This window comes from Photinus pyralis, unplaced genomic scaffold (assembly GCF_008802855.1).
Source record: "Photinus pyralis isolate 1611_PpyrPB1 unplaced genomic scaffold, Ppyr1.3 Ppyr1.4_LG9, whole genome shotgun sequence".
NCBI classification, from domain to species: Eukaryota; Metazoa; Arthropoda; class Insecta; order Coleoptera; family Lampyridae; genus Photinus; species Photinus pyralis.
In genome coordinates, this window is record NW_022170878.1 from 15,020,421 (window position 1) to 15,042,023 (window position 21,603).

The 21,603-nt window shown below is 36.5% G+C and overlaps 1 protein-coding gene across 2 annotated transcripts in view; it reads right to left on the reverse strand.

Moving 5' to 3' along the window:
- The window catches only part of LOC116180425 (dual oxidase maturation factor 1), a 31,608-nt gene that overhangs the window by 4,088 nt on the left and 5,917 nt on the right, over positions 1-21,603 (reverse strand). The window contains exon 1 of one of the 2 annotated variants that reach the window (XM_031500396.1): positions 2,339-2,448. The exons of the other annotated variant lie outside the window; for it this stretch is intronic. The gene's annotated coding sequence lies outside the window, so the exon portion shown is untranslated. Of the gene's footprint in view, positions 1-2,338; positions 2,449-21,603 lie in introns of those variants that run through there. 2 annotated transcript variants of the gene reach the window in all.

The window sequence follows — 21,603 nt, forward strand, 5'->3', positions numbered from 1 at the left end:
AATAGAAACCCTTCTAAACCTACCGCCGCTACACTCGGTATTAAGGGGTAATGCATTGAAACTGGTTAAAGATAAACTCAGAATCAAAGGTCTAAATACAATTCATTGGAAATGATCCCTGAATAAAACATCAAAGTGCCATGAGGATGAAGAACCCCCTCTGTATATATTGTCCCTCTGAGGTGTACAACAGGTCAATGCATGTGATCGCTTTCAGTATACGATTCGACTTAATGTGGTTCTAAGGGAATGAATATTGTTTTAATATCTAAAGTAAGCCGTCGGGCAGTCTGTCAATGAAACTCGGTAAGTAAAAAAGAGCAATATTGTTTGACACTGTTAGGGAAAATCGAATCTCACAGTGTTGCACGGTAACTTCTTTTCATTTGACCCTCATTAATTGAAATAAATACATTTGGCGTAGCCTTTATTATTCCCGAAACATGCAACTGGGGGAGTGATCTAAGGATATGCTTTAATGAGAGTTAAGGTTGACACAATTGTATTTCTGTACTTTTATCAATTCATGAACATAAATTGGAGTATTTGAAAGAAATATGTGCTAGTTTAGTAGTTGTAAAACGTTTACTGCAGCTGTCAGTAATGCCAGAATTGAGCCTTAAATTCTGGTTCTGTAAACTGCAGGCCATTTCACTGCAGTTGTCGTGGAGTCTTAAACATTGGTTCAGTAAACCGCAAGCCATTTCAACCCTTAATACCAGGGCCTTTTACACAGTCCTACGTCAGTTCAGCTCTCGTTTCAGTTCGAAAAGGGTATGTTTTACACGATCCGTTAGTTCTCAGTATTTTCAGCCGTTTCAGTTCTTTGTAGCCCTGAACTGAGTGCATAACTGACTGACACACTTGTTTATACATAGGAATTTTAAGAACTGAAATGAAACGAACAGGTCTATCCCTCCCGTCAGTTCTCAGTCTCCGAAATGTTATACGTGTATGGGCTTCATAGTGAAAGAGATCGGAACTAATATGTAATAGAATGAAGCGCTTTTAGGTAAGAAACGAGTGTGCAAGCAGATAAGGGTCAACACGCCACAGTGTTACTGCTCTTAAAAACCGATCTTACGCAGGCACGGCTTTTCTGGTACCACTTTACATGTATAAAAAAGTAGCGGAAGTTTAATTTGCGTTGGGTCCGTTTCAGGTTTTTGAATTGGAGTGCATATTCGGAAAAATTAGGTGGGAGAGTTAATGACACGTGTAAAGAATTGACAGACCTGGTGCAGCACAAGATAAACACCGAGAAAGCACAACCAATTAGACACTCACCTAGACCTCTTCCAGCTAGCAAAACTGGAGGAAGCGGAAGAGACATGGAATCTGAAGGTGTTATCGAGTCATCTAATAGTCCTTGGGCTGCGCCTGTGGTATTGGTTAAAAAGAAGGATGGGCCAATACGACTGTCGATGATGGCCGCTTCAATGGCGTGACAACAAAAGATGGCTATCCACTTCCACTAATTTGCGACACGTTGATACGATATCCGGTTTTTTTCGACTTTTGATTTAAAAAGCAGTTATTGGCAAGTGGAGATGGAACCAGAAGATCGGGAGAAGACAGCATTTACGGTCGGATCGGGATTATGGCATTTGACGGGCATGCCGTTTGGATTGTGTAACGCGCCCGCGACGTTTGAACGTCTCATGGAAAATAATATGCTAAAAGGGTTATCGTGGAAGTTTGTTTAATCTACCTGGACGACATCATCACCAAGAATCTGCCAGAGGCTTCGATTGGCCGAAAAAGTAACATATTTTCCAAAGTAAGGTTCAATATTTCGGACGTGGTGTTACTCTAAGAAGTCAAGAGCCGTTAGAGAATGGCCAACCCCAATTGATAATTGGACCTTGAAATGCCCCTACTCGACATATTGACATTTTAAGGGAGAGAAATTGAAACTAGGGAGTACAATAGACCAATTTGCACCGTATGTACCACACCGTTTGATCATTAGCGAGTTATGTGCCAAGTGGAATGAAGGTTGGATCCCTTCACTTTCAAGAAATTTTACAGAAAAGTGCTCCAAAGGGAAGCTTGAATAATTACAATTTTGCTTCCACGTCCTCTCAAAGCAGAACCTCAAAGATTATGTATCGCGTTAACCAGAGCATAAATTTACAAATTTTACTTATCCTCGAGAAATTTAATTCAACCGTACCCGCGATTATATAATTGGAGTAAATAATAATTAAACGGGAAGTCTTATGGGCCAAAATCCGCCGGGAAAGGATGCAAATAGGCCGAAACATAAAAAATAATTAATTACTCATTCCGGTGGCAATAAAAAATCCGGAAAAATTAGTATCGCATTAAAACTTACCCAATCTTTTCATTAATTACGTTTAATTACGAATTTCCAATCCTCGCACAAAAGTAAACGCAATAAGTAGTACAATACCGACACATTAGTTTGCTAACAGCTTGTGAGCAACTGGAAGTGGTGTAGCGTAATTTTTAGTTTTAACATTTTATTATTATGGCTAATAAACGTTCACTTTGTCTTTTAATAGAAACTTGGACACGCATCGCCGACCACATCCGCCTTATGATTTGTTTATAATAAATCTTAGTACCTATATATCTGCTATCACGATTTCGTTGCAATACAATTATACATTAGCAACACCCGCCTTGAATTTAGTTATAAAATTTGAAATAGTAGGCACTTTCTCATCTATTAATTACAATACAAACAACTAAATAGATTTTTACTGAAGATACCATGCAATAAAAGCAATGTGTAATCAATCGTTTTTAATAAATTTAGCCATCAACATCATGTGGCGTCTGACCACCGAAAATAATTACGAAATACCCTGTATATGTATATTTATTTACGATTAAGCAAAGAATTGGTATATTTTACTTGAATTTGTATTTCCGTATTTGCGTTTCGTTTTAGAATCGTTTGTAATAGTATAATTTTTATTTTTATTTTATCAGTGTTGTACATTGTTTATCTAGATTTGCTTATTTAATTGTAAAATGTAGGTACATCTGGTCATTTGCAATAAGAGGTATTGTTATCGGACCAAATTTAATTAACGTGCGTGTTTTTATCGCATTTAGAAGAGATAACGGATTATGATTGGCACTTTATTTGTAAATACTGGAAGAAGCAGATTTGTGGAAGTGGTGGTTTGTAATAAGAGTAATGTTTCAATTTGTAGAGCAGTTTTAACCGCTGATAAGGAAAACCTGATGCCGAACATATTTATTCAGTTTTCTAATTGTTTAATTTTTGCAGCCTTCGAAAGCTCTCGTACTTTGGAAAACGTGAGAAAATTGCATGATTTCAGTTCCCTTCATTCATTCATAACCGATTTTAGTTTCCGAAGCGAAAACTAGGAACAAAACTGCAAGATCGTCCACTTTATTTCCATATCGCAGACCTTTTGCGATTGACCTGAAATTCCATGTTACAATGGAAATTATGGGATTACCGAATTTTGGAATTTTAATCCGGCCATTTAACCGTAGTTAATTAATTGTGTTGCAGTACACCTCGTCTGATTAGAAATTAGAAATTTCATTCTGGAAATTACAATAATTAAACGTAATTAGTTGAAAAGGTTACAGATAACAGCCTTCCATTAAATTGAGATTATATCCGTTAGGTGCGCCTCTGAACTTGAATTTTGACACCGGTCCCGCATTTTTAAGACGTCTGGGAAAGACGTCATTAATTAAAGAAGTTGTAATTTTTGGATGTACATAACCGCTGTGCCAGTTGGAAAAACCGTCGTTCTCCCCTATGGCATACCAGAATTTTTTATAAGGTGCATGCTTGTCTGCTTCCTGCATTTGCTTTCCCGTAGAAACCGCTAACCAATTCGATTGTTTACTGTTCCCGCATGAAGTTTTAGAATTCACCAGTAGCCGCCCACCACTTGCCCTCTATAATTGACCGCCGTTCTCCATTCGAATTACCTGGAGCTTGCCATCGCTGACCGCGTCTTGTGTGGAAGCAAGAGAAAGCAAAAACTTTTGGTGGCGCCCGAAGCACTCCAGTTCCGCCATTCCCTGCCGCCGTACCGTTTATATTTTTTTATGTATAGAAGAACCGAATCCAGCGAAAGTTCGTGGGATCGCCTCCCCCAAAGAAGTATCGGATTGTCCATTCAATGGGTCCTCCTAGAAGAACGACCGTCAGGAACTACGATCGCAATCGAGCTGAATGTGCAAGATATTATGATATTGGTAAAACTGTAAAATAAGGTAATTCTATCTAAAAGTAGTGTTTCCAATCCATTATCGTACCTTTAAGGGCAAAAAAGAATTAACCTAACAAAATTAATATTGAACCGATTTATTATTATGTACCAACTCTACCCATATTACAGGTGCAAGCATGTGACTGTTCCAAGGCGTCTATTTTAACCTGAATAAATTATTTTCTACTATAAAGTGATTACTTTCCAGTCCACTAGCAAATACTAGAAACTAACAAGTCAAAATCTTTGGGACAATAAGGTAATAGGTGTACAAACTACTGTTTGTGGGTGTTACTCACAATTAGCATTTAATTATGGGCAAAATGATTGTTACAACATAAACATAAAAAGTTATTTGGAGTGTGAAGTGTCCAATGTCACGCACCTTGAACTTTCCTGTATTTTGCGAAAAAACGAACCTACAGTCTTGGTTTGAATACGACGAAATGACGTTACGGACGAAATACTAACAATCCGAGAACATTAATCATGGTAAATTCCTTTGTTGACATTGACACTCGCCGACTTACCACACCAAATGTTTTAAGTGAAATCTAATTTGACCTTTCGCTTAAAGAAAATTCGCTCGTACTCATTAAAGACCTATTGGGCCCATTCTCTACCTACGTACTAATACTTTGTTCCGTTGATCAATGGGTGTGAAACGATTTGAATTTAAATTAAGTCCGGTTCGTGAATTGTTTTCGTGGGTTTGCTTGTATAAAAAGCTATAATAAAAGAAAATGTAGTTGACTGCGATATTCACCTCTTTAATAGTTCATTCTGCTTTCCTTATTGGTATATTTCCTCCAAAGATTTATTGTTCATTACTTTCTCTCTCGTTTCAGGGTAGTATCGAACAATGCGATCGATTGCAGTTTTACCTCTGAGTAGTGCCCCATCTAAATTAATTTTGGTGTGTGGTTTTCAAGTATTATCTGGGGAGTGTAATTGTAATGTGGTGTGTTATCTGTTATAAGATTATGTTTAAGAGCTAAGTTTTGCTGCTTGATGATATCGATGTTTGTATTATTTGTGTAAACCGTGTACATACCGATATTATGCGTTAGATTGTTTTCGATCTTAAATTTGATAAAATGTATTAATCCTAAACCGAACGGCTTTTGAAAATATATTGTTGTGTAAGCAGTAAACGTCAATTAATAGTTATTTATTATACGAGACGATAAAGGGATTTTTTTAACCATTGAGTGAAAGATGTTAATTCTGATCTATCTGAATTTAATTTAGAGACGTCAAAAATAAAAATAAGAATGACAGATGTCTATAGAATGCACAATCATCTGTTTCACTTTATCTATCCTTACGGTTAAAAAACGGCTTAGCCTACTCATTCAATCCTATTAAGATGTCATTTTAACATATGCTATAAAATAAACGTTATTTTGATACTACTAATAAAATAACAAGACACCTTGTATAAGAGAATACACACGAAGTTGGTTTATTTTATTTGAATTTGTTGCCTCGGTGTCTGTTTTTTTAGAATGCTTGTAGTTGCCCAATTTTTTTGTTTAATCGCTTCAATCACCTTTGCAAATTGTTTTAGTTGGTGTATGTAATTTTGAAACGTGATCGACCCGGAAAAAAAATTTTCTTATAGAATGTGGCCTGTAGAATCCATAATTTCAAACAGTTCCAAGATTGGGCTACTAGTTCAAAAGTTACACCCCTTTGAATTTTCTTTCGAAATTGGTTTCTAGTCTATAACTTTTGATTGAGAAGTCTGATCGAAAAAGTACGAATTGTTTTGGATTCTACGCACCAAAAATAATAAGAAAAAGTGTTTTCCCGAGAAATTTTGGTGTAGTCGATTTTTGGTAAAAAAGGAAGGTTATACACTGCCTTTTTTTGAGCCCCGAAAAAAAAATTGTCTCTGATCGACCCGGAAAAAATTTTCTTATAGAATGTGGCCTGTAGAATCCATAATTTCAAACAGTTCCAAGATTGGGCTACTAGTTCAAAAGTTACAGCCCTTTGAATTTTGTTTCGAAATTGGTTTCTAGTCTATAACTTTTGATTGAGAAGTCTGATCGAAAAAGTACGAATTGTTTTGGATTCTACGCACCAAAATTAATAAGAAAAAGTGTTTTCTCGAGAAATTTTGGTGCAGTCGATTTTTGGTAAAAAAGGAAGGTTGTACACTGCCTTTTTTTGAGGCCCTAAAAAAAATTGTCTCAGATCGACCCGGGAAAAAATTTTCTTATAGAATGTGGCCTGTAGAATCCATAATTTCAAACAGTTCCAAGATTAGGCTACTAGTTCAAAAGTTACAGCCCTTTGAATTTTCTTTCGAATTTGGTTTCTAGTCTATAACTTTTGATTGAGAAGTCTGATCGAAAAAGTACGAATTGTTTTGGATTCTACGCACCAAAATTAATAAGAAAAGGTGTTTTCCCGAGAAATCTTGGGGCAGTCGATTTTTGGTAAAAAAAAAGGAAGGTTATAACCTGCCTTTTTTTGAGCCACGAAAAAAAAATTGTCTCAGATCGACCCGGAAAAAAAATTTTCTTATAGAATGTGGCCTGTAGAATCCATAATTTCAAACAGTTCCCAGATTGGGCTACTAGTTCAAAAGTTACAGCCCTTTGAATTTTCTTTCGAAATTGGTTTCTAGTCTATAACTTTTGATTGAGTAGTCTGATCGAAAAAGTACGAATTGTTTTGGATTCTACGCACCAAAATTAATAAGAAAAAGTGTTTTCCCGAGAAATTTTGGTGTAGTCGATTTTTGGTAAAAAAAGGAAGGTTATGCACTGCCTTTTTTTTGAGGCCCGCAAAAAAAATTGTCTCAGATCGACCCGGAAATTCAAACCTATTAAGATGTCATTTTAACATATGCTATAAAATAATAAGACACCTTGTATAAGAGAATATTTCAATTTATTAAGTAAATCTTACGAATATACACTAAGTTGGTTTATTTTATTTGAATTTGTTGCCTCGGTGTCAGTTTTTTCTTTTAGAATGCTTGTAGTTGCATATTTTTTTTGTTTAATCGCTTCAATCACTTTTGCAAATTGTTTTAGTTGGTGTATGTAATTTTAAAACGTGAAATTACGTGTTAAAATGTAAGATACCTCTGGTCGTTTGCGATAAGGTGCTAATAACGAAGACGCAAGTGTTTCGAAGAATTGCGCGTTATTTCTGTGTAAGTTGGGACGCGTTATTTTGAAGCCGGCATTATCAATTGTGATTAGCGGTGTCTTTGACCCATCTTATTGCAGATGTGGTGCTTCCCTAAATACTGAAATCAACGTAAAATCGTGGCTGCCGCTGCTAGTTCCGTGACGGTAAAGGAGCGTGTAAATTCGCTTAGGTTAAATCTCGTTTTGATGAAGACGCAGTTCGTCTGTTTCGAAGTAAAGTAAATAAAAATCTCAATAGAATATTTAAGTTATTGTCAAGTGTGAAAGTAAAAAGTTTTCTACCGCACGAGGAGCCAACGAAAATTTTTCTCATTTTATTTAAGATACAGTGCAATAAAAGCTGTGGGCGAGTGATTTCTGTCTTTGATAAGTGCGACTGAATTCATTGGATCATTAGAGGAAAAAATGTAAGTAATTTAACATTTTTATTTTAATTATCGACCGCCTGCATGCGGGGTTTATTTCCAAACAGGCTTTGTAAGTTTTCTTTCTTTCAGGGATTTTGTTTAAATTCTTTCATGTGTATCCAAACAAATTTGTGTCATTGCCGATCCTGTCTATGAATCAGATTTCTTCCTTCCCAACGAATTCTTCATGTATGACATTAGTAGCTAGATAAATCAATAAACACTCCTCAAAATCACGTTATTGGTTTTATTTAGCTGACATTAGGTCAGGATACAGTATCTAAAGCACATCACAATAAGGAGAATATTTCTAGGTCGCGTAATTAAATGTATTACAGAAATTAGTTGTACATTCCTTGCAATTGCTGATTCCTGTATTTTTGCTTTCTAATTCTTGGCACAACGTACTTGGTCCCTCTTTGGCACGACACCCTCTTAAATAACCTAAGTAACTTTAAAGTGTAAATATCATTAACATATTATCTTGGTTACTTACGGCCTGGCATATCCAGCGAAAAGCAGAGCACTTCATAACTTGACCCGCATGTTACTTTTCTAGTGACAGTTCCATCTTCACAAACAGTTGAATTATCGTTGCAACTTACGCATGTTAAATCTAACGGTAAATGAAGGTTTGCAATGAAATACCTAAAGCCAGAGGTACTTACAGTTCTGGGATGAAGAAGAACTCCATAATAGTGTAAAGGTTGCTAACAAAAGTTTAAAATTCATTACGTGGCGAAAATAATATACACCTATTAGGACGCAGTTCATACCTTTATATACCTGTTGGTGAGTAGGAAGATTAGATTGGGCGCTATCAGGTAAATGATTTTGGAAAATTGCTTACGAAAACGTTATAATTTAAATTGTTACCTACGTTTCCCCTACATGTAGTCAAATTGGGAAAAATTACGGTCAAAAATGCTATTTCTCCAATGTCTTCATAATTTACAATACACCATAAACGTCAAGATAAGTACACAACAACGTGGTCGAATTATCGGTAGTAAAGTATCGGTATCTGCATCTTATCGGTACTTAAAATCAAGTCGCAATTCCAAATAGTTCTTGGGGAAAAAGAACTATAGGTATGCATTAATAGATCCACACAGAACTGTAAAATTACGACCAAGAATGCAGTTCTAAATTTCTAGTCCAGCCTTTCGCACGTTTCGAGCGTGGCATGGAAAAAACAATAAACAAAAGCAATACATCATAAACAACACGATAAGGAAAGAGCGTGATCGAATTATCTGTACTAGATTTGGGATGTATAGGTACTCAGCTTTATCTTATCTCTAGTCAAAAATAAGTACCTAATCAGTATCGCAATTGGGAATTATTTTTGGGGTAAGCACTAACACTCATTAAATGATCCTCACCATACAATTAAATTCGCGAAAAAATACATTGCCGTTTCCCTATGGAGCATTTTACCTGGGACACACTGTATGCCGTATAATATCCACCAGGGTGTCCCATTAATAATGGTCACGGGCCATATCTATGGAACCGTTAATTGCACAGCTTCGGGAAAAAAATATGTTAACAAATGGGGCCAAGAGAAATCGCTGGAAATTATTTTCAAGTGTCTAGCTTCGCCGCTAGGGGGCGTATGATTCATGGTTAAGTAGACAAATGACCCAACAAACATGCATAAAAAATACATGCATAGCAATCTTGTATCAATTTTGCAGCACATATTGCTCTATCTCATAAAATATGACGGGTGTGGGAAGGGAAACGTCCCTTTAAGGAATTGAATCTAAAGAAATTATGATATTCGTAAAACTGTAAAATAAGGTAATTCTTTCTAAATCCATTATCGTACCTTTAAGGGTAAAAAAGAAACTAATTAAATTAATATTTAACCGATTTATTATTATGTACCAACTCTCCCCCATTACAGGTGCAAGCATGTGACTGTCCCAAGGTGTCTATTTTAACCTGGATAATTCTTTTCTACCCTAAAATGATCATTCTCGGTTTCAGTTTTGACAGAATGAGAAGATTCACATGCCTCGTTTATGATTGGCATTACTTTACAGTCCACTAGCAAATACCAGAAAGTAACAGGTCAAAATCTTACAAATCTTTGGGTTAATAAGAAATAGGTTACTCACAATTAGCATTTAATTATGGGCAAAATGATTGTTACAACATAAACATAAAAAGTTATTATTAGACATTATTTCTGGTATCACTCGTGTGTGTTTAGTTTATTTATTTAGGCAACTAACTACGTTTCGGGGAACACTCTTTCCACTTTTCAAGTTTAGATTGACAATGATGTCTAAATGAAGTACGCTATCTTATGATAAATTAATTAAATTTAGAACGATTTCGTGTAGGTAGGTTAATTTAGATGTCAAACTGGGAGAATCTTCATCTGGAGAATTGGAATTTTGAAGGGTCCAAATGGGATCTAATTTAGGAGTTGAGCAATCTTCATCTGCAGAATTTGAATTTTGAAGGGTATAAACTAGTTCTAGTGTAGATGTCGAAAAGGTTAAATCTTCATCGGTGATGCCTTTTATATATGGAAGAATTAAGGGAATTTTCTTTTCATTGTTTAAATTCGTCGAGTTATTTGAATTTTCTTGAATTTTTTCTTTTATTTTGTGGATATTTATAGAGGAGTACCCACTTTGGATTAAAATCTTAGTAAGTTTCTTCATTTCTAGAATCTTGATTTGAAAGACTATGTGATCGAAAGAGTAATGATTTTATAACGCTCTGTAGATGACAGGGACGGTGGTGAGAAAGAGCGTTGAGGTATCTATTCGTATGTGTTGGTTTTTTGTAAACACTATGAAGAAATTTGCCTTTAGGGAGTTTTGTTATTAGGGTGTCCAAAAATGATAAAGAGTGGTTCTTTTCGATTTCCATTGTGAATTTGATGGATTTATGGATTCATGTACGTACATTTCACGTACACGGTACGTCATTTTTGCAATACGTACATTAGATGTAGTAATGTACTTACACTTCGAATAGTACATAGTACGTACGGCAATGTACGTACTTAGTATGTACAAAGTAGTACAAAAATAACGCACCATGTACATGTTATACTATCACCACTTTTATACTAATGAGCAATGGCTCACTCGTACCGTCCAGCTACAGAAATTAGAAAACTAAGTAAGAAGAGGCGGTTTTGGGACCTAAAAGAGCAAAGCGCGTGCTCATGTCATGATTACATGCAAAATTATCAGTTGACCGAAATGGCCGGTGTAACATGTACGTACGTTGTACGTTGTAGAGTTATAGTTTGTGATCGTACACAACTGTACGTACATCAGACGTACATATTTGTCACATGGGCGCACATACGTAAAAAGTACCCATAAAGAAGCTTTAATTTTTGTCCAGATCTTCTGGATTTGGAAACACTGTGAGACGGCAGGGATCAAGCATCTCAGATCGGAGGGACGAACTCCAGGATCTGGCTCAGGGCAGTCTGAAAAGCAGCCCAGAGGTTCTGGATCACCAACCTATTGACAAGTCGCTGCGGGAGGCTCAGGGTGGTTACTGTTCCGGAGGTAGACATCACTGAGGCGAAGTTCGAGAGGGCGGGGATTAGGTTGAATTTAGCTGAAAGTGCAGAAGCATATCCCTAAAGATTTTGACTGTGTTATACGGGCTCCCTTTGCTATTGAATACAGATTTAGCTATTTGTACATTTCATAGTTTTTTTCTTAAAACTTAATGTCACCTTTTCTCATACTGATTGTAAGGAATAACTCTCGGAACAACCTATAGTCGAACCAAATTTTGTTTTGTGATAGTCATTCGAATTGTTGATTCTTTTTAGTATTGATTGCAGTTCTACGTATATGAATAACCTCTCGTGTCAGACGTTAGACATTGTTTATGCGATATATTGTGCAACGCGAATCATTACCCCTCTTATTTGTTTGTTTGTGTGTCTGTCTGTTTACAGATACAGCACCCCACATATTCACCCCGATCCATCTCTGCTTTGCCTGAGCGTACAATGTGCCTAACTAAGGTAATTTTGCCCCAAGGGGTCCGTTAACTTGGCCCCCCCACTGAGAGATTTCATAGTCGTATTATTTTGAAATGAATGCGCTCGTTATGCGCTCATATGCGCCACCGATAATAACTCTTGCGCCATTATCGTTTTTTAGAAATCCGAAAAAACATTTGGGGGGGCCAAGTGAACGTAGCCCCCCCCCCCCAGTACGTATTTTGTCCCTTGTAACTAGGTCACCTGATACATTTGGTTATGCGCTCAATTGCGCCACTTGAATTAAAGCTAGCGCCATTACGGTTAAGCCGTGACAAATTTTCAAAAAGTGGGGGGGGGGCTAACTTAACGTCTTCAAAAGTTACGTTTTTTAACATGTCTTTTCTACTACATCGTACCTTTCATCATGCGCTAAAATGCGCCGTAAACAAAAATCTTGGCGCCATTATAGTGTTTCAGAAACATATACAGGGTGTTTTTTTGGGAGCTTTAGTTAAACGATTCTGGGAAAATAAAATAGGTAGGTTTTTAAAAATTTGTATTTAGGAGTTACTCCGAAGGCCGAATCGATGTAAAATATTTTCAAAATGGACGCACTTCCGGAAATAACTTTTGAAAACGCTAAGTTAGACCCTCCACTTTTTTAAATTTTTTTATGGCTTAACCGTAATGGCGCTAGCTTTAATTCAAGTGGCGCAATTGAGCTCATAACCAGATGTATCAAGTGGCACAAATACCGGTAGCAAAATGCGTTATGGGGGATTCCGTTCACTTGGCCCCCCCCCCAAATATATTTAAGGATATCCAAAAAACAATAATGGCGCAAAGATATCTTTTTACGGCGCATTTCAGCGCATACCTGAGAGTACAATTTCGTATGAAAAGATGTTAAAAAAAAGTAACTTTTAAAAACGTTAAGTTGGCCCCCCCACTTTATGAAAATTTGTCACGGCTTAACCGTAATGGCGCTAGCTCTAATTCAAGTGGCGCAATTGAGCGCATAACCAAATGTATCAGGTGACCTAGTTACAAGGGACAAAATACGTACTGGGGGGGCTACGTTCACTTGGCCCCCCCAAATGTTTTTTCGGATTTCTAAAAAACGATAATGGCGCAAGAGTTATTATCGGTGGCGCATATGAGCGCATAACGAGCGCATTCATTTCAAAATAATACGACTATGAAATCTCTCAGTGGGGGGGCCAAGTTAACGGACCCTGCCCCAAGTGAACGTAACGCAATGGTTGAAACAAACGAAATAAGGGTTATAAATATTGGCTATCAACCGCCGCAAGGAGTTTCGCAGGGCACTTTAGTGGAGCCTCTATTATTAGTAGCTTGTTCTAGTTTGTTATGGTGGCAGAAACTGTCATCAAGCACAAAAAAGTAACAAAGAATGCGAGAAGCAATTTATTTAGATACTAACGGAAGAGATGAAAGTGAAAAATGCACAAGTGAAAATAGAACGGTCGATAAATGCGAGAAATAAAATATGCAAATTCCATTTCAATGGCATAACACATATACAGTAGCGGCTAATAAATATTTACCCCAATACTTCCGCCCGTAATATGCGTTTAAGTCGGTTCTTATGTCTTGCATTCCATAGTATAATTTTTCAAAGAAAAACAAATTTGAAAGTAAAATTCCGTTTATTTAACACAAATCTATTTAACCTGTTTAATTTTGCATAAGAAATTGTTGTTCTATAATGCAATAACCGCGCGACTCACTTCGCTGCGATGTTTCCTAATTTTTTTCTTTATAATAATACAATGGGAAATTAAGACACATTTACAAATATGTAATACTAATACATATTAATGGAGGAAGGTAATTTTTTGTTAATTAGCCTTAATGTTTACGTTAAATTGTTCACGTAAGTTTCGCTCGTATTGTTCAATCGATTTGCGTTGAGAAAGCCAAGGACTTTAAATGCATAAACGAGCAGGAAGCGGACCTTGTCAAAGTCGTCTGGTATAAGCTGATGGTCACCAGCCTTTGCTCACAGAGAATCTGACAAACATTTTTTTCAAATAAAACGAGGCTCCAAAACCCTTCGCTTGGGAGCAAGACCTAAAATTTGGGTTGCGTCTTAAATTTTTTGATCACTAAGTTAAAACTGGCTTTATCTAAGTTCTTAGGTATGTTCTTTTCCGTGTTGTAATAATCCTACCCCCAAGATGGTGCCCCTTAAACGGAGGTGCGAAGGAAACTTCTTTTCCATATAATCAAACAGTTAATATTTGTCATTTAAAAAATGCATATTGAAGAATGAACTAATAAGAAAGAAAAAAAGGTACATTCACGAATAAAGGTAATCTTGTAGTATTCAAAATTTAATTTTTTAAATTAATAAGTTCCGGATATATAACCTGATAGCCACAGCTCTTGCTCTACCCGGATATCCGAATCCGAACCGAAAAGTAACAGATGTCGTTCGACTACAATACAAAGGCATTTAGTAGAGACTGTACTCTAAAACTTTCTTAGAAATATTCTTGAGTCTTCTTAAAAACCCTTAAAGAACGCAAGATCAAGATTTGAGTATCTTTACTTACTCACGGACAACACCATAGCGTGCTCTTTGAGTTCCAGAGTAACGTACAGTAAATTTTAGTAAGTCGATTGTGGTGGTTTCGGTTACATCACGTTCTATCCCGTGGATGCAGCCAACTGATGTATATGCATTACCAGAGCTTTTCATCGTAGCAGTTTCACCGGTGGTTTGTGATAAAAGACTTTATCGCGGCGTGGACTAATTAGTTTCAAGATAAGCACGTGTTATCGTTGAAGTAATCGGGTGTTAGTTCATTCGAAGGCGCAATTGTTAGATAAGGAAGAAGGAACGAAAGTGAAAAAGAAAGGGAAATTGTTTTAAATAGAAGAGGACGTTTGAAAACGTAGCAGTATTTGAGAGTATTTGAAAGGATTGTCTTGTTTAATTTTAAAGCTGTATAGAAGCAAGCTAGAGAGTGTTTAAAGAATTTTCTTTACCTCGTGATGAAAGTGAACGTTAAGACTTGTATTCTCGCTTACGAAATTTAGTCGAAGTGCTGTAAGAACAATTTAATTTGAAGATGGTAGCTGAAACAGTTTTGTGGTGGTTTCTTCCAGTCGCTGATTTAACAGTGCATACGATTGGTCTCATTGTGTGTGGGCCGTTTCCGATTTGCTGGTCGAATCGGGTTTCACATAGGAATTCTAGATTTCTGGTTGGAGAACGCATTAAACGTGTTTCGTTGGTTCCCTTTCGGATTTTCTAGCCGGCACTTTGGCGAAAACGGTAAAAAGGAGAAGAAAGCCCCCCAAGCGTGAACGTCGTCTAAAAATTACTCGCAAAGCATTTTTACTCTCAAAAATGTAAGAGCGTTATTTATTTGGCGCCCAACGTTGGGGCACTGCATTATTCATTTAGCGCCGAAACGTGGTTTTTTCGTAATTTAATATGGATGTGTGCAGTAGTATGCTGAAGACAAAACAACCTTTAAATTTAGAATTGTAATCAATTTCCTCAAAGATGTCAAGCTCCCTGTCACAATGAAAAATCTCAATGTTGACTTTAAATTAAAAATTTGGGAGACGCAGTAGCCATAATCAACTTCCAAAATTTCCAAAGAATTAACTACACCTGACACCAAAAAAATCTGACATCAATTCTGGTCGCACAATGGATCAGATAAACACATAATTAATTGATTAAAAATGAAGAACCTTAAAACGAAATCCCTGCGAGAAAGAAGCGCTTACAAAGCTTGTTTGGACATATTACCCCGCACCAGACGGTCGACAAATAAAATAAGAAATCTTAAAAGTACTTACAGTTTTTTTTAATAATCCAAATAATCTGGGTGGACAAGGTTTGCGATATTCAGGCGCACTTAAACAACACACAAACGCTGGCAGGTTCTGGAAACACGATACCCCCGAACTTGATGACAAACAAAACTGGGTCGATGAATGATGACAAATTTTTGGTAGTTGTTCGGACCGTAGAAAACTTTTAGCTTTCTAGGAAGAGAACCTTAAAAAAAGGCCTCACTGTACCACCTTTTTCAACTTAGTTAACATCGCAACGGAACGCACCAAACGTTCCCACTTCTCCAAACGAAAAGCCCAATTTTTTGTAAAATCTGCATCTCCCAATCAGGACCGGAACACGTACGTTAATTAAATTTCGCCTGATAATAAAACACCTTATTGCAAATTGAAATATTCTCATATACAGGATATTCCGTCATTATTTTACACCGAAATAATATATATACAGGGTGTAACTTAAAAAACGCCGCAAGCTGTAACGCGTACAGTTTTTATCAGAATTTAATGCACCAAAAACCATTAATTAATTTAATGACTGCAAAAATACTACAAAACGACCAAGCCATGTTTCGAACAAATTACTTTCGACTAATTAAGCTGTTTGATACGAATCCAATCATATGCACTTGAGAACCTTAGCCGCAATGACAGTTCTTCTTCCATGAACCCATTCGTGATGCATCCAACGTGATCAGTTTACTCAAACAAATGTAAATAAAGTAAGTTCCCTTGAATATCAAACACGTACGTCGGCCATCAAGGTAAATGGGCAAAATAACTAATTCCAATGACTAATTGCGCATTAATTTTTACGTTAAACTAGCAACGACGATGTCAATCCATTGATCAGCCGTTCTACCGGTTGATAAATGGGCAATAATAATGACAGGTATTAAGTAAACCACAGCTACGCATTACTGTAATTAGCGTTACGCGCACATCTAACCCATATTTTATTAATAAAGACATGACGATTTCTTGTACATGCTTAACCTTGTCGCCGTTTAAATATACTGCCGCCCTTAACCCGATTCTGTCCATATGATTACCTAATTAATAGCCGTCATTGTGCAAAATTTTGATGCCAATATTATTATTAATAGGCGTGGCTGATTGGTAGCCAAATAGGGAAGCTATCAATTAACTTATTGATTGGATTAATTACCTTGTGACAGGTTTGATATTCACCGAAATATGCTGAAGGTAAGGAACTGGAACAGAATACATACATTCATTTATTTGATGCCTTTCGGCAAAACGCATGCACCGGAATGTAATTCAAACAAAAACTCAATTCCAACTCCTTCTGTTTTTTTCTTTTTTTTCCTATGTTCATCCTGGTTCTTTTTCTCATCCTCATCTTCGTCTCTCTCTCTTCTAATATTTCTTTTCTGCTTTACTTCGTTTCGCTGTCACTAAGTTTCCGTATGTTATATATTTTCTTCTTCTTTCGCCATCTTTCACTTCTTCTCTCTTCATTTCCATATCTTAACTTTTCTATAGTCCTTCTTTCCGCATCCATTATCACATCCTTTTATCTTATTCCTCGGTAAACTCCAGATGTTTTTTCTTTGTAGTTGCAATTGTGTCTTGATCCCTTCTTACTAGTATTTTTTCTATCCTTATCTCGCCACTTTCATTCGTTATTTTCATGACTTTTTTGTTTGTTATCATTTTAATTTCGCGTCCACCCTTGTTTTTCTTTTCAGGTTCAATTGCCACTCGTAATGGTTTCCTTGTGTTCCTTCCAGCTGCGCCACATTTCTTCCAAACCCACATTTCGGTTTCTATATATCAATACTTCTCGAGTGGTATTTTCTAATTAATTACTGCATTGTATTTTTCTTATTCCCCATACTCTCATTTAACACTAAGTAGAACAACCTCGTTTCTTTCTTCTACCTCGTTCCCTTTCCTATCATTGATGGGCTAAAAAACCGAAACGGAACCAACCTCCGTTGCAGCCGCAAGACTTCGGTCGCTTCCGTCTCGCTTCTTCACCAACCGCAATCTACCATTATTATCTGAAATCGTTGTCGGGATAAAAAAACAGTAACGGAACCAACGTAAAATTGACGACTCACGTCTATTTTTATCGCAGACCATGTTAACCCAAACCCCTCTGGCTGTCCCGTTTAAATCTACTCAAGATTTCTATTAGCATGAAGCGGGACATGCGAGTACACAATCGAAAAAATGTAAATCGGAATCAAATGAAATAAAATGAGCTCGCAGGTTCCCTTTACAATATTATTTCCTATATAGGTCTAAAGTGGAGAAACGTCTTAATTATCATCATATGGTTAACCGGCTAAAAAACCGAAACAGGATCGGCCTCCGTTAGCAATCGCAAGACTTCGCCACGCTTTTCCATCACCTGCAATCTACCCTTTTCATATGTAATAGTTGCCGGGCTGAAAAACAGAAACGGAACCAACGTAAAATTGACGACTCACGTCTATTTTTATTGCAGACTATGTTAACCCTCTGGCTGTCGCGTTTAAATCTACTCAAGATTCCAAATCGTATGAAGCGACACTTGTGAGATTTTACGCTGTCGTTCTACACAAATTTAAATCGGATTCAAATCAAACAAAATGGGCTCGCGAGATCACTCTCCACAGGGTGCTTTGTATATATGTCTAAAGTGGAAAAACTTCCTAATTATTCAAATATTTCAGTTATTTTAAAATAGAACAACCTATAATATAGCTCTAGCTGTCGCGCTTCTTCTTCTAACTTCTTTCCTTTCCCATCGGCGACAGGTTAAAAAACCGAAACGGAAACGACCTCCGTTAGCAGTCTTGGTGCTTCCGCCACGTTTTTCAATCAACCGTAATCTACAATTCTTAACAGTAATTTTTGCCGTGCAAAAAAACTGAAACAGAACCAACGCAAAATTGACGATTCGCGTCACCCATTTTTTTGCTTTTATTCATTTTCCAGTAAATACTGGAACAATTAAATAGAAAACCTTCATTAAGCAGAAAGCCGAGTCAATGAAAAATATAAATAATTATAAATAATAATCTAAATTTGCGTGAATCGTTTGAGAAACTTCTCATAGAAACTTTAGGTTGGGGCAAACCGAACAGTGACGGATATTTCTTTTAAAACATTCTCCGCGTCTTGGAAGCCATGGGAAATATTTAAACAATTTGTAAATTGGGATTCGGAAAATCGGCGCCGAAATTATGTCCCTCAGGTTGATTTGCCCCAGGAAAGTTCGCTCAGATAGTCTCGATCTTGGAATTGTCGCTACCGCTATTAGATTAAAGATTATTTATCACACACTGGTACACAATTTCTAACATGTACATTCGAAGAAAGAATGCGTCGCCCTCGCTTTCATTCCTTATCGTCGGTGACACTCTTTTATCGACTTGTTGGCGCCCCGATGTCTGGGATACTCGCTACAATATATTCGCTTACCGAAAACGATGAAGAACTTGAGGGAAGTTTAAACGACAAAAAACGACAAACATTTGGGAAGCTAGGGAGAGTAAGACGGATTTCTGAAGAATCTTTCATTGTAATATTATGTTATTATTATTGTGAATAGTTATGTTATAATAGACCTTGAAAGTCTTCTTATAAAAATTCAAGGTGGCGAAGAAGGGGAACACCAACTCATTACATCCTAGTAGCAATCCGTATTTGTCTAGAAGACGAGATTAATTTAATTTTCTACACGAACACGAGTGTTTACCAACTTGATCCTTGAGGAACAGCACATTTTTAATTTGGAAGATCGTAACGCACGCGAAATAGCACTACTGTATTATCTAATTGCGCTTCGTCGCCTCAAGAGATATTAACATCTCATTTTGTTATTACGTAATCGCAATAAATAGCGTTCGTCATTTTCTGAAATAACAAAAAGTTTAATGATACGATACGTAATTGGTTGTTAACTACTCTTGCGATACCGCAAAGAAAACAAACAGGGCGACGTTTCGTAACTTCAAACCGATTTGTTGAATTTAAATAACAAAGGGAACACTTCCGCCACCGGCAAAAAAAAGAAATTGTGCATATTAATACGTTTACAAAATAGAAAGTGAGGCGCGACCGTCAATCTTTTTCAATTTCGTGCGGATATTTAAAAAGTGTTTACACCTGAAATGCTACAAATGATTGCTTTACGATGTTGTTTTCCTTGCTCTTTATTTTATAATCGGATATTCAGAAAGGTGATGCTTTTTGTAATATTTGTTTATTTTTTTTATTATTTATATGCAAATTAGTTTTAACCCAGATGTTTGGTCTTGCATTACATCTTATCAATCAAATTTGAAAAAAATGTTTCCAATTTGCGTGCCAAATAGAATGGAATGCACCTAAGGAAGATGCTTAGCAGGATAGATAGAACCCTAGAAATAAAAGCTATGGAGAAAGGTGTCTACTAAAATTGGTAGGGGGATGAAAAGGAAAAGGGAGATGTATAGATTTCAAGGGTTTCTAAAAAGGTTTTTATGGTAGTTCTATATTTTCCCGCTAGAGATCGTGCAGATGTTTCCGTGGTTCAAATTTTCTTCTGCATACGCACTACTACAACTATTCCCTGGACAGAACAGATTCGATCATGACTTGAAAAGAGATACACACCATATTTCCTTCAACTTTGCATCTTGCTTTAAATTACTAAGGTTGTTTTCATTTTGCTGTATTTATTCTTGTGTAAACTACGTCACGTAGACGTTATTTTGGTTTCGACATCTTCAATAAGGTTAGGACACTTTTCAAGTATCTGGTGTGTTAGTTACGAATAAGCGCGGGCTTGGTTCATTTTACTTGCATCGATCGAAGTGATTCTAATGGCTTTCTCCTTCAGGGATTGCAACACATTAATTAAGGCAGTCGATCGTTGATTGAAATACGGGTATTTTGGCTCCTTAAGCGATCATCATATCAATGGCCAAGGGTGTTGCTCATGTCTTTTCTTTGTTTTAGAAGCATCGGAATAAAGCTCTCTTCCAATGCCGCCTGTTTGTTCATTAATGGAATACTCGAGGGGTTGGTCACGGAGATTTTTCATCTCGAGGGAAGGCAATCCGAGGAGATCCTCGACCTAAAATGTTAAATTTATTTAAAATTAGGACTTGATGATGGTTTTTTGCCCGAAACATGTCGCCTTTTATATAAAATATTTGCCTCTAAATAATTTTCATTTTTGTGGGGTGTATCGTTTTACCTCATTTCGAGTCTCTCGGATAGAATGGATACCCAACAAGTCAAGTATTGCTAACTGAAAATATATATAGGGTTATGTAAACTATATGGGAGTGTCGTTTCTCTAGGTTGAAACAGTTCAAAACATGGGAGCGAGTCCGCCCTGTAGTGTACAAATACGTAATTTCGTTCGGAAAATCGGAAATGGTAGTCGGGGAATTTGTTTAAATTTCAAATAGAAACAGAATAGGAAAGTGTTATTGAATTGTCATTTTAAAATGTTAATTTCTTATTGTAGATTTAGTCTGTAATTGTTTAAATCATTTAATTCTATTTGTTGTATTTAGTTTGTACCATAAAATTAAAATGGCAAACTTAGAGAAGATTTAATGGAAATTTTTACGCGAGTTTAAAGTTTTATCTGGTTAGTTGTTGATAAAAAGTTGTTATCGGACAAGAATTAATTGTTGCTTCGACAAACAATGTCACGTGCGAGATAACTGATGCAGGTGGTTATCAGTTTTGGTGAAGTAGATGGAATTTCGAGTGTCGTCGGAAACAAGGATGTGGTTTTTGTGTAAATAGTAAGAATTAAGAGTAGACCAGGCTAATTTTTGGTACCGGCGGCAGTCCAGTCGGCTGTGCAATTTTAAAAATAGAAAACGTAATCGTTCTCATATTAGATAAAAAATACAGAAACATAATGTTGTGATGAAGTTTTCATTCATGGAATTCCGAATTTGAAAAGTGTGTGTTTATCAAGAATGAGGAAATATATGATGTAGTAAAGTACAAGAAAATTC